The sequence below is a fragment of the Bacillus rossius genome, assembly GCF_032445375.1.
Source record: "Bacillus rossius redtenbacheri isolate Brsri chromosome 4 unlocalized genomic scaffold, Brsri_v3 Brsri_v3_scf4_2, whole genome shotgun sequence".
In the NCBI taxonomy this organism is placed as follows: Eukaryota; Metazoa; Arthropoda; class Insecta; order Phasmatodea; family Bacillidae; genus Bacillus; species Bacillus rossius.
In genome coordinates this window covers 34,356,579-34,369,549 of record NW_026962011.1, presented here as the reverse complement: position 1 = coordinate 34,369,549, position 12,971 = coordinate 34,356,579, and positions in this window count along the sequence as shown.

The following is a 12,971-nucleotide window of genomic DNA, read 5'->3' as shown; positions in this document are numbered from 1 at the left end:
TATTTTGACAATTTTCGGCTCACTTGTACGCTCACGGAGTTACAGCCAATTCTACGAAAAACTAGCAATAACGCTTGGGAATAGGAACATTCCAGCAACTTTCTAAGCGAAACTTCAGTTCCGTGCTTGTATGCGGAAGAAAAGTAGGTCATAAAGGTTTGGAAGCGGCCATATATCATGACGCATGTGTGTGTACTTTTCCATGAATACGTACCATCACAAAAATTTCTTTCGAATAATGTAACTCATGCCATTTATAGCCGTGACGTCTTCTCTTTTAGATGCGTAAACATCTTAGCTCTTGGTGTATGGGAGTTGGTAGAAGTAATTTTGAGAATGGAACGGAAATGCGTATGCTCTATGAAATAAAATGTTTGAAATAAAATGTAGAAAATAATATTTTAATTTAAGTTATTAAAAATGCGTGGTGTGCTTGATATCAGTTGTCTTAATTTTCTTACCCTAATGACGTTTCGTTAGGAAAGATTTATTGCGAAAATTAAAGAAGAGAGCATCCCACGCTTTTTTTCATTACATTTATGGTTTTGTTTATTACTTATTTTAATTTTAAGCTTATTAAACAAATACGCTTCACAGAGTTGTAGTTCAACATATTGCTGTTAACCAAATTATTTAAATTTAAAGATTTTTTTTTTTTTAGTTTTTGAAGTCATACTTCTTTAGGCGTGTTATGAAAAAATGATGAGAGTGAAATTTTAAGATGAGCGCGCATCACTGGAACACAAAATTAACAGGTTGAAGCTGCCTGCTAAATCGCTAATTAAGTCTCCAAAAAAAGCTACCAACAAAATAGAAATAGAACCTCTATTAGTCACGCATGTTGGCACGCTCGTCGCCTCTGATCACTGTTTTCATATTTATAATATTTATCCAAATTTTTCTAGTTTCTAAATTCACAACACGTGTTTTAGTTTCATACAAGTGCGAATCATATATGTGCTAATAAATTATATTCAGTAGTGATTAAAATTGAATATTTTGATTAATATTATTTACTATTCGTAAATATTAGTAAAATCACTGTGCTTATATACTTTTTAAAGTGCTCCAATATAATTGAGGATAACTATCCGTATGTTTTATTTATTGATATAAATTAAAATATTATTATTTAATATAATTAATACTAAATATTATTAAATTATTAATGTTTAATATTAATTTTTAGTTATTTAATATTTACACAATAAATAAATTTAATAGAACATTTAATAAAAAATTTGTGATAAAAATTAAAATCTAACATCAAAAAAAATATTAATTTTTAATATTTATTATTAAAATGAATAAATAATAACTACTTACAAAAATAAATGAACAAATTTAATGAAAACTTTTTTGATAAAATTGAGAAGTGAATATTAAATTAAGAAAATAATAAATATTTAAAAAAAATGAATAAACTTAAATTAAATTTTTGAATTTATTATTAAATTTATTTATTTTCTTTTAAAATATTAAATAATCAATAATAAATATTTAAAATTAAGAATCTTATAATATTTAGTGAAAATTGTCATTAAAAATTTATTATTCTCTAAATTTTATTTATTTTAATTTTTCAAATTTAAACAGAACTTTATTGACTGTGCTGACTATCTTTTTCCAGTCCTTTTATTATTTTATTGTAATTAATTATTTGCATGCAATAAAAACTATTTTTTAATTATGCCAAAGGAGTATAACTTCTCACGCGCGTACATAAGTACACGCACCCATTTTTTAGTTCATACAATTTTTACTTGATTATTTTATATTTAAAAAAATATAATTTGATTACAGTATATCTTCTAAACTCCAAGTCAAATAGCTTTGGTGGGGGACAATAGATAAATGCGGCGAACCATCGTGCAGATGAACCTGGCCACTTGACCTGCATCGCAGTGACTTCCACTAGAAAGGCGCGATTGCTGCAGTCCTGCAAACTTCACGGTATTACTCGCAGAGTAGCTGGCTTGCATTCCATTCTATTTCCTTTATTTGCTATGTGGTGAAGTTAACCACGTTAATGTTTCAAGTAACATGTGAAAATAGATGGCAAAACAAAACGTGCATAACTTACAATTAGTTAAATTGAATAAAATCAATAACCATGAAAGTGAAAACAAACCTTAAAATACAATAAATATTTAAATATAAAATTACTAGGAATCAAAAAAGTTGAAATTAATAAAACATATAAGATAATACAAATTTTTGAAAGTAGTCAATAAGATATTAAAAAAATTAAAAAAATGACATTATTGCAGACAAATTCCATAAAAAGAAAAAAAAATTAAACATTTCACAATGGACTAAAAGTATTTTGGACACGCCCCGAAGACAAACATTACAAACAGGGCATCAGCCAATTAACAATAGACAGTGGATTATTTGTGCACAAGAGTGTGTTTAGTCCACTATGCTACGCGAAAATAATAGGAATTCAGCAGTTCTCCTGTGATTGCATTACTCACTTCACAATGCGGACAGTACCCATAGACCCTTGTTGCCCTCACGAGCCCCCTAGGTCGCGGAGAGTTTCAGAATATGTACGGCTAGCTGGGCACTCATCGGGGACAGTCAGAGCGCTTGGCATTGAGTGACACCCCTCCCCCCTTTTTAGAGTCACTAATGTCGTACCCTCTGCGCGGGTGGGAGGGGGCAAAAAACGCTCCAGCAATTATTTCGTAGCTTCAGGGCGAGCACGTAAAATGTTAATTGCACGGCGCCTGCGAAACTAAGATGGCCGTTACGGGTTTGATGCGAAGGGGAGGCGTCCACTCCCAAGTTGCTGCACTGTTGTTGACGGAGGAATGGAGTATTGCTCGCTCTCTCTCTCTCTCGCAGTGGAAGGGCAAAACTCAATTAACAAGCCAACATCCGGTGGAATTAGATCACGCAATTAGGCGCTGAAGACGCGACTCGCTCGGTGCGCAAAGTTCCTGACGACAAACCCGCGTGCCAAGATGGCGGCGCGGCTCCATAGAGGAATGTTGTGCTCGGAGCAGGGCTACGTGGATACACGGAGGAAGTATCGTTCAACTGCAAGACCGCTAGCTGACGTAAAATGAGACCAAAATAATTGTGGTACGACAATGTGGGAAACTGTCATCTTAACACGGCGAACGCTGGAGAAACCCGATTACAGCGATCCACAAAGGTTGTATATACAGACAGTGATATTCCTTACATTTTTATCACAGTTAGATGTAGACAGTTACTATTTTAAATGTCAGTTGTGAAAAACTTCAACAAGAAGTACAAAACTTTCGCTTCAAGGGGTACGAAAGGGGAATATATTTTTATTTTTTATTTTATTTTAGAAATCTTATATGGACAGTGAAGTACGTTACTTTTTTTTAATGTCAAGTGTTCAAATTTAATGAAGCTAGGAATAAAACTGTAAATTTGCATAAAACACATGCAAACAAACATAAACATTTTATATCTATGAACATACATATATTCACATACCCAATAAAACCCTTCCATTATCTTTATAAGATTTATTTTTTTCATAAGTAAAAAAAAATTGCATACCTAGTGTAAAATCACCAAACCAACGGATTGAGCTATGTATTAAAATTTGTTATAACACTTACTTGAACAAATAACAAGTAATATTATATTTTCTTAAACTGTAGTGTTTTAATGTAATAATAATTTGCAATAATAAAATGTTTAAGAAAATGTAGTTGGCAGTATTTAATCCTAGAAATGTCAAATCGGCAGGCTCTTACTTAACCTCAAGGCTAAATATATCATACAACTGGGGATGTAAAACATCTGCTTATCAATATTGTGATTCCAGAATTATAACTTATTTTAAAAGTCGCGACTAATAACTTGTGTGACTATTAAAGTTGATGAGATGTGTTCCAGGATAGTTTTGCTATCACAACTATTTAATATGCACACCCATATGCTTGATACGTTCCCCAGTGTTCATGTAAGCGAATATATACGTGTTAACGCCCCTACACGAGGACGACTCCGGCACCAACTAAAAAAAAAATGTCTTCCAGCAGTTAGCAACACCGTAACTGTCGCAACCAAACATTGCACAAACATTAACCATAATAAACAACTCCAATTGCAAAAAAAAAAAATACTTGGTTAAAACGTACATTGAAAACAGCCAAAATACTCTTATCACAAATGCGCTGCCACTAGATTGTACTCCATTACGTGGCTTTCATTTTTCTGGCGTTTTTCCTGTATTGTCCTACAATGTTTGATAAAACGATCTGTGAGGAAAACAAAAAAAAAGTCAAACCAAAAAATGCACCCTATGCTTGAAAAACATTAAAAGGTCAACTACACCACAATTTTGACAGGAGTAAAACAATTATATAATTTATAATATTAAAAAAAGATTTTTGTATAAGTTACAAAAATTATCATAAACTTTGTAGCAAAAATATAAATTCCCTAAAGTCTTGCTGTTTCTACTGCTATCAAAGACATAATTTCACTTTTTATGTTTTTTTGTACAAAAATTATAGGTGGTTTAAAAATAATTTATTTGTGACAGAACATTTTAATATCTAAAAAAAAATATATGTTACATAGGTATAGGCCATACATCTGAAAATTATTTTTTGAATAATGATGACTTCTGTAGATCAATCACTGTGTTAAAATGTTTACAATATGTATGCCTATTAAGATTTTTTAAGCGTCAAAAGCTTCAATTTTCGAGTGTTTAACTTTGTTTATTTGAAAATTACCACGAAATTTGATAGGTAATATTTATAGGCCGCAAAATAACGACAAATTTTATTTTATAAATAATTAAAATATATGTCATTTATATAATGAAATAAAAATTAAAATGGTCTACTTTCATCCCTATTTCCCCCTTCCAAGTCACGAATATTGAATGAGTTCAGAGTTTTAGCCAAAAAAAAATATGCATCGCCTGGCGGGAAATGTTGCCAGCTCCATTGTGGACATCATCCTATTGAAGTTTGCGGCGAAGTCAAACATTTCATCGTACGTTTTGGCGACAAAACAAAGCGCGTGTCCGCGTGCTTGTTGTGTTGTTAGCCACCCAGCGGTTGGGGCAGTCGGCGCGATGACGTCATACTGAATACGTCACGGCTTCACCGCAGAACGCGAGTGTCCAGCAGCCAGCGACGGAAAAAAAACACGAAGCTGTTCACCAGACACCAGGTGTGCGTGCGACTTTTAGCGCGAACGTCGTCCCGCCAGCTGTATGTTCTATTGAACTGTTTCCTTTCTACGTACATTAAAAATTGGTTGTCTGTATAGTCGGTTTACGGACGATAGTTTAACGCGACGTCATAACAAAACATTGATGAAATGATTGCATACTTTTATGAATAAAATTGAATAATTTTTTTGAATTATCACTATTTTGTATGGATACAAAGATGGAGTAAAATGAAATCTACAATTTAATTGATATATTCACTTTTATTTGCACTCATTAATTCAAATATGTTTATTACGTTAACGAAGAGATTATTTTAACTTTAATTTCTGTACAAGTTTTCTATTTAACTTCTTCCAATCTGTGTTATTCTGTTAAGGATAGGACGATGATAGGAAAAGTAGGAAACGAATGGGAGTGTTTCAAAGATGATGTGAAGGAAAATGGCTTACGCAACAGCAAGAAGCAGTCAAAAATAATATATTTGCGCCACGGACTCTGCAGCAATGCTAGGAGGAACGGGTTATCAAAGAGCAATGAAAATATTACATTGAAATGCATGAAAATAGAATTACGCCACGGACTCGGTAGCAATGCTAGGAGGTTCAGCTTAGCAAAGAGCAATATCAAATGAGCGTAACGGGACACAGCGAAACGGGACAATGTGCGTAACGGGACACTTTTTCGTGCGTGCAGCCGGCGTTCATCGATTTATTAGACGTTGTCACGCCAAAAAAATAACTCTCACTACACTGAAAACGTTTAAAAAGAAAGTTTTATGACTGACATCAAATGTCTTGATAATTTGATTTGAAAGTGTCGTTTACTTATAAGTGAAAACGCTATATGTGTGGTAATCTAACGATATGACATCTGTATTATTACAGTTTTAGGAGCACTTCACGTCAAAATATATAGAAGGAGGAGAAACAAGCTTAAACATAAGACGTTGGAAGTTGGCAGATGCTCGCGTTACGTTCTTGAGCCTTGCGTAATTCATAAACGGGTGCTATAAACTCTCGTAGCAACAAGCCACCAATCCGCAGTCCCATAAGATTAACATTAGGCCAGTCTTCTCTATTTTACACTACTCTGTCTGTACACACGCCTGTACGCTAGTGTACTTGTACACGTGTTTCAAATATTTGTGTACCGTGAGACAATCCTTTTTTCTCTACTGTGAAGTTTCACTTCACACGCATGTGTTGGCTACGCACACACGCCCATTTTTGACGCGATAACGTCTTATAAATCGATGAACGCCGGCTGCACGCACGAAAAATTGTCACTTTCCACCTGAGCCGAGCGTGCAAGAACCGGCCAACCACCGTGCGAGAAAATCTTATATAATATCAAACAGGTTAAGGCGGGCTTTTAAACTAATTGATTATATTTAAACAAATTATTTAAATTAAATTTGCAAAAACTGTAAATAATATTTGAAAATTAAGAAGTATGCAATTTTTTCATCAATGTTTTCTTATGACGTTATAACGTAAAATTATCGTCCGTAAACCAACTTTACAGACAACACCCCCTTTCCCATCCCACCCCCTTTTTCTGCGGAAATGGATTAGGTATACGCAGGGCCATGAAATTTTCGCGAAAAGATTTTCCGACCAGCCGTGTGTTAAAACTCTGTAGCATTTTCTGTCTCTCGTGGTTGGCTGGGTTTATTCCAGGTGCATGTCTGTCTACTGTTGGCGCACCAATCACAGCCATCCGGTGCGGAAGATAAACTCATCCCTGAATGGCCCGGACAAACAGGGCGTTCGTTGTCCTTCTCTCGCAGACGGCCCGCCGATCACAAAGGGAGCAATCGCTAGAGAGGGCAGCATGCCTTGTTGCAGTCTAACGAGCGAGCAGATTATTTCGCCGAAAAATGCACGCCCCTAGGAATACGTTCGAGTATTGTCCAGGAACAAAGGTAGCTGTGCTAATGGCGTGACTCTGCGCGCCAGTCCGCAGCCTCTTCCGCCCGCGGGTCGCGGCGACGGGGCGGCCGGCCGGGGTCGCCATGGCAACCCGCGGGGGCGCGAACCCGGACCCCGCAGGCCGCCTCCACCTCGACCGGGGACCTCCGCCCCTCAAGCCGAGCAAACCTCGTGTGCACCTGCTTACAATTTTTTTTTTGACGTGACAACGTCTAATAAATCGATGAACGCCGGCTGCACGCACGAAAAAAGTGTCCCGTTACGCACATTGTCCCGTTGCGTTGTGTCATAATTTACGCTCATTGTACGCTTGCGCCGCATCTATCTCTCTTCCACTCGATTGGAACAACCATCGATTTGACTTTTTCGAGGCACATTAAACTAGAAACACTCCCATCCGTTTCCTACTTTTCCTATCATCGTCCTATCCTTAACAGAATAACACAGATTGGAAGAAGTTAAATAGGAAACACGTATAAAAGTTATAGTTAAAATAATTTCTTCGTTAAAGTAATAAACATATTTGAATTAATGAGTGCAAATAAAAGTAATTTATCAATTAAATTGTAGATTTAATTTCACTCCTTCATTGTATCCATACAAAATAGTGATAATTCAATAGAAATGATTCGATTTTATTCATAAAAGTATGCAATAATTTCATCAATGTTTTGTTATGACGTTGTCACGTTAAACTATCGTCCGTAAACCGACTTTACAGACAACCGATTTTTTTTTAAATTTATCTTGTACTGGCCAGTGAGTCGTTTATTTATTTAGTCAGTATTGTACTTCGCAATTCGTGGTCGAGTGGTTAGACAAGGCGGGCAAGCCTTTAACTTCGCCACATGGCCGCGCCGAGCGTGAGATGGATAGTTTCCGAGTATCTTGTCTCAGATGCTCTATCTCTCTCTGTGTGTGTCTGCACGCGCGAGCTCAGTCGCGAGTTGAGACGGTCTGCGCCTGTCCTGAGCTCAGAGAGCAGGCGAGGTTGGCCAACGCCCCGGGTGATGTGCAGTCAGCGCTCCTCTTCGCGGATTAGGGGTAGAGCTGGGACCCGGACGACGCCTTCTTATCTTAACGGGGCTGTTTCCTACATTCTTTTACATACATCTAAAATTTTGTAATTTTATCGATGCTATAAATTGAATTGGTTAAATATATACACTTTATAATTAGAGACCTGTAAAATTAGCGATTTCAAATCCCTAAAGGATAGACTCCATGATCCTCTATGCACTCGTGCAAATTACATCTGCTGATTGGTTACCGACTCGTAACACCTGTTGACTGGAATGATCGTGATTCGCTAATTCTTCTGTTAAAGATTTTTCATTGGCCCAGAGTCCTTCAGATAAACTGTGGCCCAATCACTGAAGCAAAATAATGTCAAAAGTATTTGGACTCCATCCTATCGCGAAATTAATCCGCGAATTTTACAGGTCTCTATTTATAATTTATAAATTGTCCACTGACGTAATGCATGCCACTCGTGCCTGGACGAATTACAAGGGACCTCGCTACCCCCTACCCACCTTCCGCTCCACTCGCACCGTCCCGCCTCAAGACCAATGTCAATGACCTTTTTAGCGGCTTAAGGATGCTACGTGTTTCTCACGGTCGCCGCGCGGAGTGGCGCGAATAAACACCGCCTCTCTGGACTTTTCGGGCGTCAGGTCGGCCCCAGTTGGTTCCAGAAAGCCTGCCAAGAGTATAAAAGCAGCGACGCCGGCCTCCGCGAAGAGCGGAGCAGCGAAGAGTGATACTGGCTATACCCGTGCGACCAGCGAGAGGTGAAGAGGGCAAGTGGCCCTTGCTGAGCGAACCGGACCTATCGAGAGGCGATACCTGCGAGTGAAAGCTTGGCGAGCCAGTCGGGTGCCACGGGCGATAGTTGGGGACTGCACTGCGGCGCGGTGTGGGTGAGTGTGCGAAGGAAGCGGACACAAGAGCGAGCCACTGTCGAGCCAAGCTCCAGAAGAGAGTGTTGATGTTTCAATGACTAGTTTAAGACTGATTGGTGGACAGGTATCTTGAGTGCATCGATTAAATTTATGGTGTAGACATTAGTAATAAATAAAACTGAACCGATTAATTGGGCTATACCTTACATAACCCAGTGTTCTCCCCGCATTAAACTCGTAACAATATATTGTAACCTTGTACAACACATGGGTATGTTTGTTTTTCATATATGAAATACGTTTTATTTTCGATATAACTAAGTATTTCTCACGAAAATTGGCACATAATTTCGTATTTAAATTGAAGTTTCATTCTAGCATAATTATTTTTAACAAAATAATTTTACTTTATTTTGTTGCTTATTATGTGCTTATTAAGTGCCGTGTTAATATGGAAAGCAATTCAGAGACAACACACAGCATAAACACTCGGGTGAGAATCGGAGCCCATTATTACTGCGAAAACTGTTTTGTAGTGAATTAACTGTACCTCCATGTAAATGTACAAATTTACAAATATCTGTAATTTTACATGAATATCTCTGTTCATTTACAAAAAAAAAAGACAGTGCGTGGCATAAAAACATTTGGCATATATCGGTTCCGGTCTCTTGTTTATGAACACCTGCAAGTAGAAAGTGCTGCCAGCCCGTAGCAATAATAAAACGGGTCGTTACCACAACGCCGAAATACCACAACGCCGAACGTACAATAACGCCGAATACCATAACGCCGAATGACAAAATTAACCACAACGCCGACAGCTAGAAAACTGCTGTGTACCACAACGCCGAATTACCACAACGTCGAAAAATGATTTTTCGGGGAAGGGGGGGGGGGGCCTCAAGAGCAAAATCAAAAACAACTGAATGAATTTGTGTGCTAACCTTATCAAACGTAACCTTTGTGACAGTCCTGCAATGACATTTTTCGGCGTTAATGTATTTCGGCGTTGTGGTAATTCGGCGTTGTGGTACACAGCAGTTTTCTAGCTGTCGGCGTTGTGGTCAATTTTGACATTCGACGTTATGGTATTCGGCGTTATTGTACGTTCGGCGTTGTGGTATTTCAGCGTTGTGGTGCGTCCCCGTATAAAACGCCCTTTCTTGACAATGTGAGTTGGGCCTGTCTGCCGCCAGCAGCCCTCGTGGGCCAGAGAGCTCCCTGGAGACACGAATTCCCTCGCTGGGATACGCGCGGCGAATGGCGGACCTTCCAATAAATCCACGGTGATCTGCCCTCAGCATTCATAACGCGCGGGCATAAAGGGTAGCCTGCGGCGGGCAAGAGAGGCCTGGCAAACGAGAAAAAAATGATTTCATCGGTAGGAAGTACGGAATTTCAAGAGGAACAAACTGCAACACTTGCCTTCGAGAGTATGAAAAGTATTCGTTTGCAAGTAACGAAACTTCGCAGCTGCGTTGTACAAAAGAGACAGAAAAAAATGTCACGAATTATGTGTATAAACTCGATGAAATTCACTTTTGTGTAGATATTTGAGAAACCAGGCGTCTTTGCAGTTTTTTTTTTGTTATCAGTCATTCTCTATTATAACGGGAATGTATTTTTTCGCGAAAATATTTCGAGACCAGCTGACAGTTAAAACACTGTAGCAACGTCTGCGTTTCGTGATTGGTTGAGTTTTGCCTTCAGGTTCATGTTTGCTGCAGGCACACGAATCACAGCCATTATTTGCGGAAGCAAACGCGTCCTGAGTGGCTCAGTCAAACAAGGCAACGACTTGTTTCGCAGAAGGTCGCCAATCACAAGCAAGAAACTGCTGGTGCGGGTATACATTGTTGCAGTCTAATAGGCGTTCAGATTTATTCGCGGAAATTGCCTGCCCCTACCCATGCAAAATCCAGATTTTCCCCATTCTTTGGGCCGATTTACACTCGGAGTTGGGAATTGTCAGGAAAATGAAGTAACTTGCTACCTCATCATCGCCACATTGCAACATCATAAACATTGCGCATAAGCTGCTTGACCACCTCACATGATAATCAGAGACTGAAATAATTCGCATATTCATTTTTGCGATAGGATGAAATCCAAATACTTCTGTCTTTGTGCTGCTTCTGCTATTGGTTCATATATTATGTGGAACCCTCTGGATGAATGAAAACCCCTCAACAAAAGAAGTTGTGAATCAAGAGCAACCTAGTTCAGATACCTCACAAGTCATAAGCCAATGAACAACTGGCATTTTCGTGAGTGCGTAGAGGACTGTGGAGTCCATCCTAGAGCTCACTGAACCCGCGAATTTTTTACGGTCTCTACTGATGATGGTAAGAAAGCAGGCACACATTAGAATTTCCAAGTCACGTGAGATAAAATACAGTCGTTTGAAATAAAACTGTTTTCACAATGCAAACACCACACGTAACCCAGTGTTCTGGGTGCCCAGCCAACATGGAGCTGACCACCGGCTGGTCAAAAAGCAGCTTCACACACTGTCCATGCTTGCCTGGCCACACCCTGGTTTCAAGTCTACTTATCTATCGGACGAAGCCGCAAAACCTTCGTGGTCTACCAAGAAGCCTTGGTACTACATGTGTGTTGGTTTCTTATTATGGACAGTTCTGTCGATATGGCTGTAACTGTACGGCGTAGATACTTGGTGTTACACATGCTACCCACATATTCAAAATAACAAGCACCACAAACAAGTGAAGCGACACAATGTTCAAACGTTGGACTCGCGTCCCGATATACTTGGGTGCCAGTAAAGTCTGTTCATCCCGATTTCGATTTTCCAAGGTTTCCGAAATTAGTCCAGGAACGCTGGGATGGGTTTTTTATTAGTCCTCCTTCAATATCCTTTAGATATTATGTTAAGTGAGCCTATCTCGAACGACCTTGTTGCCGTTCAGACAAAAAATAATAGTAACATATCACAGTGGCTGAAATAATTCGTGGTTTCACCGAAGTACAGGTTGGACCCTACAATCCAGTGAACCCTTGGGCTGGTATGTCAACAGGAATTAGGTCAAAGACAAAGGTCAGGGTAAAATGTCAAGGCCATAGTTCAAGGTCAACGCCGCGGTCAAGGTCAAGTTCATCAAAAATCGCCGCCGTGACGTCATGATCCAAGATGGCGGACTTCAGCACCAGCACCTGCGCTCGGACCGGTCAGTTTATACTACTGACGTGGTACGTCCGAATGAGCCGCTTGTTGCTACGTAGTGGCAGCCGCAGGGGCGGAAAGGTCAGCTAACGTCCTCGAGGGCGTCTGGAAACCGGACGAAGTGGACGTACGACGCTTGTGCGCTGAGGCGTCGATATTACGTCCACCCCCACCCTCCCCGCTCCACCGCGACCCTGCGTGCCGCAGGAGGGGGCGTTATCTGTCCACGGTTGCCCGCAGGACACAGCCGTGCTCAGTTCAGGAGGGGCGACCCGCCTCCCACCCTCCTCCTAGTGAGGGGAACTGAGCTGGAAATATCTAGCGATGTTGGTAACAAGGGCAATGCCCAGCATGGGCACGTACGGTGTTCACAACTTCAGAAAAAAAATTACATTTGAGCGAGTCTTTTAGTACCTACTCGCCAGATATGTGTAATATATAACATCTGTGCCGAAATAATTCATGTACTTTCATGTTGCAAATACAGTCACAATACGAAACTCGGACACGAAATTTAACGTAGAATCCCTTAAAAATAATGCCGAGCGTGATAAATAGCGCAAATCGTGTTTTCAACTACATTTATGGACGCGTATCACACGTACATACAGCACCTGCCGCTATAATTAGTTTCCGGAGCAGCTACATCGATTATTGAATCATTTGATCAGCTATATAACTAGAAGGCTCATATAAAAGTGATAAAGACTTAAATAAATACTGAACCTCGGCTTTGGAACCGATTTTAAATGAAGGGATTATATTAA